This window comes from Melozone crissalis, unplaced genomic scaffold (genome assembly GCF_028551555.1).
Source record: "Melozone crissalis strain CALT ecotype California unplaced genomic scaffold, PUWL_Pcris_2 ptg000008l_1, whole genome shotgun sequence".
Taxonomy (NCBI): Eukaryota; Metazoa; Chordata; class Aves; order Passeriformes; family Passerellidae; genus Melozone; species Melozone crissalis.
The window spans coordinates 1,293,337-1,307,501 of record NW_026535786.1 but is presented as its reverse complement, the minus strand read 5'-3'; the positions used below and the strand labels follow the sequence as shown (position 1 = coordinate 1,307,501).

Below are 14,165 nucleotides of genomic sequence, written 5' to 3'. Positions count from 1 at the left end.
ATTTTCCAGTGTAACTTACTTTCATCCTGGCTTGGTTAGAAAATGCTCTGAATGACATGGCAAAGCCACTGAGGCCACTGTTTAGTCACTGAGTCCCCCTCACTCTCCAGTTATCATGGTGCTGCCTCTCAGTACCTTTGTCTGCATGAGAGAATAGTTCAGTCATCTTTTGTCTTTAGTATTTTTCAGTTACAGGTACTGTGTATTGTCAGATCTTTACTCCTGCATTACCTATTCTCTTGTATTGACTTATTAAGTAATGCTATTTTCCTTGCTGCTTTAATAGACCACTCTTTTCTAATGAAAGGAGAATGAGAGAATGAGAAGCAGCATGTTTCCAAAGTAAAGTGACAGGCAGGAGACTTAATTTCTTTTACTGTTTAGACAGAGGCTCACTGTTTGACTTTGAGAAAATCACTCAGAAGGTCCAAATCTGCAAGCAGCTGCACAAAGTTTGGGTGTCTTCCTTTTGTTACCTACCATGGAGTTTTGTTCTGAGTGGTGTTCAACAGAAAGAACAGCACTTAAAGGTGAGGAGACGTGCAGGTACTTGACAGATTCAACAATTAGGATAGTATTAGAGCATTTCAAAGTCAATATCTTAGATGATCATCCCTAGATGATTTCAAGCTTTTTGTTTTTTCTTTTTTAATGCTGACTTGAAAAATATGGTTCTTTGATTTTCCTATCTGCAAATAGCCTTCACAAGGTCTGTTGATTGAAAATGTTTATAAAACTTTTTAGGATTGCTTGTTTTATATAGTAAGAGATTTATGTTAGTGTTATTATGTTATACATACTGGAAGCATTACAAACAAGACCAGATGGAATCTGACTCACTTTGCTAGACTATGGCTATATACCAGGTCTTCTGAAAAATAAGACTTGAGTCAATCTTCACTGCACACTGATCCACATTATTGTGTGCATTATGAGTCAAAAAGAAGAGGGACAGAATTAGTCATAATTCTGTCTTTCCTCTTAGAAAGTGATAAATATCCAAGAATAATCATCTGTGGCTACAAAGTTGAAAGAAAACATCCTGTTGGTTAGATTTGAAAACAAGTATCTTTCCACAACTAAAAGGAATCTGAGCAAACAGATGCATCAGAAGTTGAGCTCAGAGGAGTTCACCATGAGCTGAGTACTTGCACTGACCACCAGTGAGCTTGTTTCTAAAGGATATTATTTTACTAACAGTGATGCAGCAGCAGAGCCAGCAGAAACATCATGTGTGGTAGAAAGGTGGCCCCATATGTAAACATGAAGATCCTGTTGGAGTGGAGTTGGAAAACAGGTTTGGGCAAGGAAGTCCCTCACAGTTTCCTTCTCCCATCAATATACCTATGTTTTACTGTGTTGGAAGAAGCTTAGTTGCATGACAGATCCCTTGGAGAAGACTGCACTATGACAAGACAATATGCAGGAAAAAAAGGTGAGATTAAACTCAATAGCAGTGCCAGGGTTACACAGCTTGTGCATGCACAGAAATTGCCGAAGGGGTTTGTAGGATTCTGTGATACGCAAGAAGATGGAAGCTTTTAATTCCTTAAAATTTCTCTACATTATTACAGAGTATCAAAAATACTACAAAAATCAACACCAGCAAGAATCCTACCACAGCCATCATCACTAGCAAATGTAAAAAGGATCAATAAAGTGAATATATATAACAATTAAAAATCACTATCAGATATCAATAATAAATTAACAAGCAATAGTATGGCAACAATCAATAGCATTAGCAATCAATCATATAGAAACAATCAATACAAAAATTTCCAATAATTAATATAGGTTATTGTGAGTTTTTCATTACTGAAGCAACTTCTCAGCAATATAAGATGACATATTACTTATATGGATGTAAATTACCAGTTTTGAGTGAATTAGGTATCAGAATGGGCCAAATCATGTTAAAGTATAGGACAAACCAGTCACCAAGAGAGATCCAGCCATGCCAGAGCTGTTAAGGACCAAATGAAACCACTCCAAAAGTGGGTCCAAAGCAGCAACCAACACCTTAAACAAGTCTGACTTCAAAAATGATTGCCATCATGGACTCTGGAGTTAGCCAGTTGTTCTCAGTGAGAGTCTAAGATCTTGTAGAAAGTTTGTGTAGATTTCAACTTGTTCAGAAAATTAAAAATATGTACAGCATGGGAAGTTCTCAGGGAGATAGAAGCTCTATTTTGGATAAAAATTAAGTTCTTTATCTATTGTAGAGATATAAAAGGGTGTAGAACACACCATTTTGATCAGCCAGTAAATGTTGTTGATGTCTATTTTTCATCCAGACCACCAAAATTTGTGATGTTTCTGTTTGTCCAGCCCAATTTTGTTTTCCACGACTGCTTCCACTTTTGCAGAGACTAAGTTGCAGTTTCTTGAGGTTTGCACTTACTGATGGTATCACAGGAGGTCACCACTTTCCAGGCTCCTCACCTGTACTTTTAAAGAGGCCAGCTGCACTTTTTCAGTATGTTTCTTGTTCCAGGATCCAGTTCCTGGGCTCATGGCTTCGATACCAGCAGGAATTTTCTATGTTAGTACTTTTCCACTTTCTAACTTTTTGGCTGCTTGCATCACAAAGTTATATTAGTATTAGTTGTGACTCAGTAAAATCCCCAAGTAAATCATGCAGCAATGTGTTGCTCACCTTCTACATCTCCTGATGTTAGAGAAACAGAAAACAGAAGTCAAATATTATGCCATTTACAATATTTGTAAATGATCTTTAGGAGCTGAGTGTGTGTCCTCAAAGTTTCATCTGTACAGCTAACAATTATCTTCTGTCATATAATTTTGTTCTTTCAAAATCTGCATCTAAGAAATTGAGTTCTTCCAATACTGAGCTCTATAGTTTAATGGAAATGACAATTAAAAACCTCATATTTATTGGCATCAGTTCTTGGTGACCTTTAACTTACTAATTCATGTCTCCACGGTTTTCTTTCTGAAAAATGGACTTTAATTTCTATTGTGAAAAAAATCATGGTACACTGCAGACAGCACCAGTTGAGGGTGTTACAGATATTACAGATACCATTATTATTGTAATTATAATGCAAGTGAGGCAAGAAGGACTATTCTGGGATACCATCTTGCTGTTCATGAAGTTTGTGGATGGAAGTAGTCAGTACAAAATTACTTGTGATTATCAATATATCATTTGAATGTAAAGATGGACATGTTGCTACGTATTTAAGAACTTGAAAAATGATCTCTACTTCTGTCAAACAGATTAAAAATGTATTATGAAACTATTGTTTTGAAATTACTGAGATATGTGCATATATTTAAAATAAATTCCTAGATTCACAGGCTTTCTGAAAATTTTCCAACTGGAGAAGTCCACGAAAGACAGGGTTGAGGACTATGTGGTACCTATCATTCCCTTGTGCGAGTAAATAATTTCTCATCACTTCAGGATTTGACGTTTGTTTTCTAAGTGGAATATTTTTATTCTAAATTTAAGTTCAGAATTAGACACAGCTTCCCTTGGGGCTGACCAGACTGTTGCCCATCACACAAGGACAGAAATGCTTTCACACTTCCAACTAAACCAATAGAAACCCTGTCCTGTGTTACATTTGATTTCTCTATGGGTTTATTCAAAGCAGCAGAATTTCAAGGATTCAAGGATAATGTGAGATGGGAGAAATAGCCAACTCGTGGAGTAGTTTTATGTGCTTAAACTCTATTTTATATGACCAGCAATGGACAGAGTATTTGATAAGGACTCTGAGGAAGAATTTCTTGCCATTAAGATATATCTGGTACATCTACATGGTCTGAAAACTTCACCCGTCAAGACTGTACAGTACCAGAAATAGATTGAAGAAAATAGCAGAAGAAAAAGACTCTAAATGGGAAACATTGCACTAAGATTCCAAAAGCAGGATTGAAACTCAAAGGCATAGTAGAAATACTTGGGATTTTTTTATAGCAAGCTTATTCTTCAGTGTACCCTACAGTACAAGGCCTCCCAGAGGACATTTAGGAACGCAGTAGTCTTTGATCTTATCAAAACTGTGTTTGCTGAGGATGGTGCCGTCTGCCTTGCAGTCACCAGGTAGTCTGGTTGCACAGCAGGAACCTCTTTCCTGTAATACAGACACAGATAGTGAAAGCTGCTTCATCTGTCTGAGGGAGCCTGGAGTTTCCCCTAGTTAAATGTGGGAGGTATTGCATTTCTTAGAAAATCTTTTTTTCCATGCAGCCGATGATGCCGTGACACGTTTTCAAAGTGGCTAGGGGCTGTGGGCCCATTTGACACAGCAGGAAAAAGGGCTAAACTGAGTGGGAGAAAGATCTGATTTGGTCACTTCAAGAAAAAAGGTAGAATTATTGAATAGACATGTGAGAAGGAGGTAACTATTTTTCCGAACAGTGCTACATCAGAAATAGTAGATTTGTTGTTGAAGTGTGCTAGGTTAGTTTGTTTAATTGCTCCCCCATTTTGTGTAATGGTTCTGCCCTCAACTGCTTTTCCCGCCACTGTGTTGCCAGTCATTCTGTTGTCTTGGTTGCTCCCGCCTTGAGTTATGTCACTCCCCTGCTTAACTCCCAGTTCCCCTCCCTTTGTTTCCTTATATAGAGCATACTCCTCCCACCCTGGGCCCTGCCAGTCACTCCCTACTCCACCTAATTTTCTAGAAGGTTCCTCACTTTGGGAGTTATGATTGGCTGTGGGACCGGAGCCCCTTCTTTATTATCTATTGATTGGTCTCCCTTTACTGTCTATTATCATAAGTTCACTCCCTCTATGCCCTGGATTGGTTCTGGTTGAACCCCTCCCCTGGATTCCTCCCCCCATTATAACTCTGTTGCACTCGTTGTTCGTGGTCACTCCGTGTTGGAATTATGTTAGGTGCAAGCCAGATTGTCACTCTCTGGCTGGCCTCCATCTAGGCAATAAACCTGACCGTCCCCAGAGAGTGTCCGTCTCTTGTCTCGTCATTCCTTGCAGCTTGGTATTGGACTCAGCATAATCTCGTCCACACGGACGCAGCCCAAAGCCACTGCCGCCAAGGGGCATCCATAGGAGCAACCCTGGGGCCCTGCCACCGGGGTTGGCTCCCCATCGCTGCAGCAGCCCTCTGGCCGCCCTGCTAGCCGGACGGACATTATTTTAAGGCCACTGACGGCTGCAATTTGTTTAATAAATTCTGAAGGGCAAGTCAATTGAAAGGATATTTTAATGAAAAATAAAGAATTTACCCTTCAACACAGAATGAAATTTTAAAAGGGCATAACTTTCCTGTGTGAAGTCAAAAGCAGGAGAAAGATCTATACAACTCAAACTATTTTTTTTCCAACTACAGCAGGTCTCAACGAAATTTCTTGCTGAATCTATTGCCTCTCTATTTGCCTCTCCTACCTTGCCCTTCCACAATATTTAATAGCTTTATAACTGCTTCTCCTTTCTAACATATAGAAATCCACTGATTCTTAAATGGTCATTAACAAGAATGTAATCTGTCTTGTCTGAGGATCACTGGGAGACAGCGTAGCCCTACAGTGAGCTATTCTTCACATCCCTCCTGCACAACCTTTCTAAGGATACTGATTTTACACCTCTCTCCACTCTAATTTCCTGTTCATTCTACAGTATAACATCTATTAGTCACAGAAAGTTGGAAAGTTAAAGACTCTGCAGCTGGAGTACTCTGAGGCTTGCAAATAGAAAGGTTTTAGACCTTTGTGTGTAATGGGCTGTAAAAGTAAAAGCTGTGATTTATTGTTTCTTTCAGTTGCTGAAACCTAATGGCTAGCCCACCTTCTGTGGAATTCAGTGATCTGCAGATGTTTATATCTAATAAAATGTTTGAATAAATTGTGATTCTTTTCCTTTTAATGCATCATGCTTCCATGTAACTGTGGAACATTTCTTTCCAAATTATATTTTTAACATTGAGTTCACAGCTGAAAGTAACACAGATTTATATTTATTTTCATAACAAAAGAAGTTTTTTAAAATGAAACCTGTGACCATTAGTAGTTTAAAAATCATTATTCCTGTTAATTCATGTTAAATCAGCCTAAAACTAAATAAATAAAAAAATAAATGCATATGGATACAGATGGACACAAAATGCTAGCTTATATTATAGACACACACTCAAACCAGGTCATGGATATGTACCTCTGTAACTTATAAAAGAGAAAGTAATACAAGGAAACAAAAAAGTTAATTCTGAACTGTACAAAGAGGAGGGATTTGTCATTATTATTGTCAAAAGGCAATTTGTATATTTGCTTTTAATTTCCATTACAAAATAAAAAATATAAAATTATTAGAATGAAATTAAAATATTCTTAAGAGCAATGTCTTTCTTTTCCAGGTGTAGCCACAAGCTTTGCAGGCAAATCATTGATCAGCTTAATAATATCTAGGAATGAGTTTCAAAATGTGCTGTGAAAAAGCATAATTTTTATGGTCAAAAAAAGAAACACATCTTTTATGTAGATTCAGTAGTTTATTGTTAGTGTAATTTAAATCCTAACTGTCTCTTGAAGATTCCTTTTTAGCTCAGTACCTATTTTTACAGATAAATAGAAAAAAAAAGAAAGAAATTTAAAATAACAAAAATTATAACATCACAGATGAAGTTGAAATTTCCTTATACACAATCTTGATAACATTTTTATCCTATTAAGTTTGATTTCCCAACACATGGATTTAAAGGTTGTCTTCAGCATGGGGAGAGGCCGCAGCTGTTTAATATAACTTTGTGGGTGCTTTCTTCCTCATCTTAGACTCACATAAGGAGTTTTTCTATGTTTGCCAACTTTCTCATAACTTGCTATTTATCACTATTTTTCATCTATGCTTCTGTAATTATTAATTATGGCATACTTTACATATGTTAGTCATGTGCTTTTTTTCTCTTTGATGCATTTAAAAGTGATTTCTGCAGGTCTATACTACCTTAGCTGATCATTAGTAGGGTGCTTATCGCCATTGGGTCTGGAACATCAGCTTGTATCCTATTTCTTATTACCCTCTCTGCATTGCATCCTGTGTCCCACCATTCAAGGTCTGTTTCTCCATACCACAACCATATTCCTCTATGCTATGTTGCTATGTTACAGTCATAAATACCAGATTCTATACAGAAAAACTACGTGTTACTACCACATAAATGAAAATTTTACCATAGGAAGATAAGCAAAAGCAAAATTAAATAAGACCTAGTTTCTTTTAAATGTCAAAAATTGCTGTTACAGCTATAGCATAGAGCTCATAACAAAGTTTAGCAAGGTAAGAGAAGATCAGACAAAGTAAACATGGCTGTCTTATAGCCTTGAAAATTTGTACAAAGATCATGGCATGCTGGTAGCTGTAGCAACATCTTATTCACTAGGGTATAGGATCCATTCCACTCAGAGAAGTATCTAGGGCTTTTTCTAACTTTTAGCTAAATGCTTCAGGGCTGAGGTCGTCAATATCCAGGCGCTGAATGGAGAAGCTCATGGAGTAGTCAAATGAAATAAAGCATGGTTGTGCAGAAGTGCTTCTGTCAGAGATGGAAATTGATGGGAATTAATTTTGTCTTCATAGTCTTTATAAAATTTCACTGTTTTCTGCAAGGTGAACCAACTCTAAAAGAAGGATGAGCAGATTGCCTTCCTTTGCTTCATAGATCTAAATGGTTTCTGGACTGCAGATGCAGCTTTGAATCATTCAAGCAGTACAAGGCAGAGCTGTAATATCACCTAAGTAAATTCTTATCCTCCAGGCTGGGCTTCAAGAATATTAATAGGAACGGCAGCAGATTTTCTCCCTTATACTGTTTGTTTGTTTGTTTGTTTCAAAATATGCAATGTAAGTCAAATCTATTCTCCAGTCCCTGAATTCAGTGCCTTTCCAAAGGCAAGGTCTAGGTAAAATTTTTAATTCAAACTCCAAAGCTAATAGAATGAGGGAAGATTGTTCATAATTCTTATGTGAATTAGCTATGAAACTGATAGTCAGTTCTACCACAGTGTTTTGGTAGAAGAAATTTGGACATCTAATACATTTCCTGCCAGTCACATAAAGAGCTATAACTAGGACCCTTAGTTGGCTATTTATTTGGTTGCTGTGGTTTGAGGGGGGCAAAAACTATTTAATAGATGTACTTCAAGCTGCTGCTAGTTTCCCAGGACAATAGGTGAAGTAGACAGTTAACCAGAACATAAAGACATTCCCCATGATTCCTTTAGACAAGAAGAAATAATGAAAAAGTCAAGGGAAGAAGCATTTAAAAACTTAATCAGATTGAATACAAGAAAATGAAAAAAGGAAAAGCTTTAACATAATACAATTGTGTTGCTTAGTTAATAAACAGTTTTTGACAAAAAAGACTGAGTTTTAGCCTTTATGTGAAAATTAATCTAAATGCCCATGAACACCACAACAGTAGTTTTTTGTTTGAGTTTTAGGGTTTTTTTGTTTGGGTCTTTCGGGAGGTTTCCTTTAGGATTTTTGCAGGTTTTTTGCTTAGGTGATTTTTGAGGGGGAGAGGTAAGGGGTTTTTTTGCTTTCTTAATGGAAGTTGCTAACAATTGTTCAAATTTATTAGGTGCTGTGATTTCTCTGTTGTCAATTTAACTTAATGATTGAATAGTTCAAACAATAATTATTTTAAGAAAGTCATGCTCTATTTTTTTAGGATAATAAGGTAAATGGAGACACATGCCTCTAGCGTATTTTCGAATGAGTACCTTGAAAATGTACTTGAACAAAGTCATAATTGGATGCTATTTGAAAAAGGTCACTAAAAAAATTCCTGTGAGAAAACATCTTTACAAGAATGCTCATGAGCTGGTTTAAATTCAAACAACCAAAATTGTTTTATATTCCTTCCATTATAGATGAGTCTACCTGAACATAGGAGGCTAATAATGTGAACTTGTACATTTTGCGTTCTTCCCAGCACTGTCTTTTCTTAAGGGGTAGCAAATAAAGAGGAATTCTTAATTTCTCTTAATTCCCTTAATGTTTTTTTTGTTCTTGTTGCAAGAAATAAGGAGTGTTTTTCCCACCAAATGGCATAAAACAAACTTTTACATTCTGTATCCACTCTGAAGCAAGACAGGTAGTTCAGATTAAACTCATACAGCCAACCAGCACTGTCGTGCCATGTAATATGCAAGTAATGAAACATAGAGAGTCAAAAGAACATATGTCCAAATAGAAGAAAGTTTGACACATCTAACACTTCAACAACAGCTCTACACACGTGTAACATTTTTTTCCCCCCACAGATTATGAAAAGGGAGTCCTAATACTGTTGGATCCAGCACAGCACCTGAGCATCGTCGGCTTTCACTCATACAGTAACTAATCTGTGGAGATCAGTTCTGTTTTGAAGAATAACTTCTGTACAGCCAATTGGAAAGTTGAGGTACTGGATATTTAGACAAAACTGCTTTTGGGATAACTTTATTGTTTTTAATTTTTGCCTTTAATTTGGTTTTTAAAGTTCAATTCAAACACAGATGCTCTCATGAGCAATTTAAATTGAATAAGGTCACAAATGGAACAGAGATTAAAAACCCAATCTAGTTTTATGGATGGTATTACTTTATTTTTCACCATTGGTTTGCAAAAGGTTCTGTTTTAAAAGTGGTTATCACTCCTTGAAAGTGTTTAAAATCGTCAGTGCAGTATACTCTTTACCTGAATGCACTGAATTAATTTTGAAATCTAATTTTTCTGTCATGTTTAGTTCTGTATAATTGATTCTAGAAATCTCTGTGGATGAGTCACAAAGTCTATATTGCATGTCTAATCTCTCAAGTATTTCAGTGGGGCTTGATCTAAGTCTAGAATAGGTGAATTTGCTGCAAGACTCTGATATGACAAGTGAGTTCCACAAAGGTAAACCTCTCGAAGGTCACAGATAATGCCCCTTTTAGGAGTTACGGTTTCTCCAGCTTATATTAAGTGGTTTGTATAATAGAGTACTCGCTAGAGTACTGAATAAACACAAATTTGTATTAATGAAGCAGGTGAATACAGAAAGTGCTTTGCTCAAGAGCCTGTTGTGATACAAACCATTGTGATGCAGCAGCTGCAGATTTGAGTAATTTGAATCTGATATTCACTACACAGATGAACAATGGTTATTCAATTTCAATTTATCATGAGTACAGCCACAGATTGAAATAAGATGGAGTAAATGTCTGCGGTTATCTGTTAACTGGTGTGCTTTATCATTTCATAGCTGAATGACTCATGAACATGTAGTTCATAACACCTCTAATTAATTTTTGAGTTGAGACTTTATTCTTAACCTCAAACTATGGTTTATTAATGGGTTAAGGTAAAGAGCTTGCTAAAGTGTAATGTGTGGCTGTGCAAACATATTTGGAAGCTCATAGTTCACTGTTGGATGTCAGATGTTTTACCTGCCTACCCAACTGATTGAGAATCATACCAAAGAACCAGAAAGCCTTTGTAATGAATGAGAGAGACAGTGACCTCCAAGAGACGTAACTGAATTAGAACTGATGAACTTGATATGAGTAGATTCACAGTGTCATTTTAAAAAAAACACAGTTTAACTCTTTTTCCTGCCATTGGAAATGTATTGCACTAAAAGCATAGGAAAGATTGGCAAGTGAATTTTAACTTGTTGGTTTTTAAATTTTTTTTTTGTACAAGTGTTACAAGAGTAGAAGATTTATTGAAAGATATTTGTTATATAAAAATATTTTGGTTCTGAATGCACGCAAAGTAGGCTTTCTGTAATCTAAGAGATGCCTTTAATAGTTTTGAGCAAAAAGTGATAGGGGAAGAGAAAAGGGAAGAGGGTTTTTTTTCCCAAGAGATAAATGAAAAATCATTCTCTTATCTTTCTTGTTAAAGAACAGAAAAGATAAGTTAAAGATATAATTGTTTATGATATGTGAAAGACATAATTTCCCACAGATTTATGTTTCTCAAAACAATTTCTTATAGCCTAAATAATTGTGTATACTATTCCAGAATTCTGTTACTCTTTAGACTGGAAGTTTATGATAGTCAAGTTTTGACAAATATTTCAGGATCATTTATGTAGATATTCTTTCTACGTTAATCTATAATATCAAGTGACAGAACCAACTTCTGACCTGTCAGCCTTTGTGTGAGATGTTAAATTCATCCTCTGTTACAACAGAATAGAACTGAGTCTTGTGTCTGTTTCTTAAATCCATGTCATAATCATTTGTCATAAATGATAAAATGTTCAAATACAGAAATTCCTACTGAAAAAATAAGATAAATTTCCAGTGAATTTGTTACGTTTCTATAAAGAGGAAAGATTTGGTGTAATTTTATGCCTAAGCAGGATCTGCTTATTTACCGGTGAAGAATATGCAGTCAAAATCATATATTTGGTAGTCCATGTCCTCAGCCGCTCAGTAAGTATATAGTGTGAAACAAAGCAGATTTAGGGAAAACCCTGAACTTCCCTGCCTACAGTCCCTTGAATTTTTTTCTCAACTTTGAGGTCAAGGCATATGTTCATCTCCCCTTTCCCAAAATGCAAAAGATTTCTTTCATTTTGCCTAAGATTCTGCTGATTCCCTGTTTATTTTCTTTCATTGATGTGGATATACCTTTAGTTGGATTTCCCAGGAATGAGGTTTGCATACAAAACTGTTAAATCAGTAGAGCTGATGCACATCAAAGTTGCATTCTTTGTTTAAAGTTAACCACTCAAATAAATGGAAAAGAGCAACAAAGTTAATATGAACAATAGAAATGCCTCTGATGCATGTTTTTGAATCAGCTGTCATTCTCTTTATAGTATTTATCTTGACCATTTGGATCTTGGCATGGTGATTTGATTTAATAGAGCTGTTAAGAACTGCTCTTTCTTTCAAGTTTTGCTGGAAAAAATAACACTGGTTAGGAAAAACAGTTGCTAAAATGGGCTATGTAGGGGGGTTATACATTGTTATTTTTGCATGATCTGAAATTCTGACACTTGTAACAATGATGGTCCGGAACAAAAGTAGCAGTGATTTTTAAAACACAAATCTGCAATGTCTTCCAAATGTGAAGATTTCAATAGACTAACGCACCAAGAGAGCAGAAGGACCTGACAGAAAATAGTCATTTTCTGAATGTGTAGAATTTAACAGTCCCTAAATGGTTCATGCTGGATGAAAGAGAAACTGAAAAATGACCTTTATCTTTGTCACCACTGCAAATCTTGCTGTTCCACTGTTCCAGTGATGCATAGAGGTGGAAATAAAGGAGATGAGTACAATAGACTTTTCCATAGACTGAGTTTTCCAGGTCATTTAATTCTCTCTAGTGTGTTCGGAACCTTTCCAACAGAGCTAATGATAACAGATTGCCACATTATCCTACTCATGGTGACCTGTTTGAGTACCTGCCAGAAATTCTACTCGCTCAAAACTATGGGTGAAAAAGACTGTTTACTGAATTCACTTCTAATGGTTATTATAATTTATTCAGGGGGAAAAAAAAAGTATTATTGAGTAGTCCATGTGTTAAATAATGACTCAATTATTTTGAAAATTGATACTTTAGGTTGCTGCTCTGCTGCAGCTGATTTTGAATTTTCCTTACTGACTCTGGTCTTCTGCCAGTTCATGTTCCATGGGGACAGTTCTCCCTATCAAACAAGGCTGTTTTCTTGACATATAGCCAGGTAAAGCTACACACAGGAACTCTCTCCTTACTAAAAAAGAAATGGCTGTGGCTCTAAAAGGGATAAATGTAGCATTTTTAGTGAGATTTTTTTTCTTTTTGTGATTACTTTTGTGCTGCACAAGCTTCCAGAGTGCTAAGGAAAAAGTCTTACTACCAGTGAGTATCAAGGTGTTCAGGCTCTTGATCATTTAATGATTTTAATATGATTTCTTTGAGCATAAAATTCTAAATTGTATCCTGATTGTTTGAATTTCTGTCTTTCACGTAATTTTTTGAGAACCAATAAGCTTTAAATTGCATACACTATGTGAATTTTACCATGAAAAAAGAGCTTGTGTTTAAATATTAATTAAAGAAATTTTGACTCCTTGAACATGTATTGTTTCACCAATCAAATTGGAGAAAAATTATTTTTAAAAGAGATTCTGCCTGGGAATCCTGCTCTTGAGATAACTTGCTATTGCATCTTACCTACTTAACTTTGAAGAACTAAAGGGATCTACTTATTCCCACTGATTCCTAATCTAGTGTGTTCAAAAAAGATTTTTGAGATTACAGCTAGTACTTTTGGTTGGGATTTTTTAATTACATTTAAGTTCCTGTAGAAATCATACTTTTTCCATACAAATGCAAAGATCATGTTAAGAGTAATACTAAAGTTTACTAACTATACTCCAGTGACTTAGGCTTTCCATGCATAGCTATTGGTTCTGTAACTTAGGGCCATTCAAGCCTGCATTGGACATATAAGTCACCTGAATAGCTTTCCCTTGATTGTAGAATTACAAGTGCTGGAGGTAGAAAATGCCATCAAATCTATTTCGAACAAAATTATTCTCATCAGAAAAGGTTTCCTTTGGTTTCATACATTAAGGGCTCAAATTTCAATCTTGCAGAAAATGTTTTGCCTGCTGGATGCAAAGTATAGCAGTTTAGCACCTGCTTTGCTAGCAGCTGAATCTTCTCACATGAGTAACAACTTTCTTTTCAAGGTGGGAAGAGCAATACAGACAGGAGAGCCATAGGTAGCAGTGTAATAGAAACGAACTAATTTAAAAATAGGATTTAAGAGGTTTGGGGCTTATATGACTGATATCTAGTTGGAAAAAAGCATGCCTCTGTTCTGAGGAAGTTATCATTTTTATGGCCTGAAATGAGTAGTGATTCTTCCCTTTCCTACTTAGAAATAGAAATAACTAGAATATAAATAACTAGAATATTCAAGGCTTTTGATCTTGAACCCATTTGCTTTGTCTTCAACTTTATGTTCTGACAGTTTGCTTTATTTTAATTTTGTAATGAAATACTGTATTTTGCTTTTCTGTGAGTTTGCAAAGTTTAGAACACTTCAAAATTAAGACTTTATGTTAATATATTTTTTTAAAAAGTCTTCTGAGTAATGTCTGAAGTCCTATTAGCATATAGTTCTGAATTATTCAGCTATTAGTACAGTTTTCATTAATACTGAGCACATAATTTGATGGATTAAATTGTGATATATATG

At 35.7% G+C, this 14,165-nt stretch overlaps 1 protein-coding gene across 6 annotated transcripts in view; it reads left to right on the top strand.

Annotated features, from left to right (window-relative positions):
- CNTN5 (contactin 5) overlaps positions 1–14,165 on the top strand; it is a 608,827-nt gene that overhangs the window by 178,577 nt on the left and 416,085 nt on the right. For 5 of the 6 annotated variants that reach the window (XM_054269695.1, XM_054269699.1, XM_054269694.1 and 2 more), the window contains one exon: positions 9,256–9,395. The exons of the other annotated variant lie outside the window; for it this stretch is intronic. The gene's annotated coding sequence lies outside the window, so the exon portion shown is untranslated. The remainder of the gene's footprint in view (positions 1–9,255; positions 9,396–14,165) is intronic. 6 annotated transcript variants of the gene reach the window in all.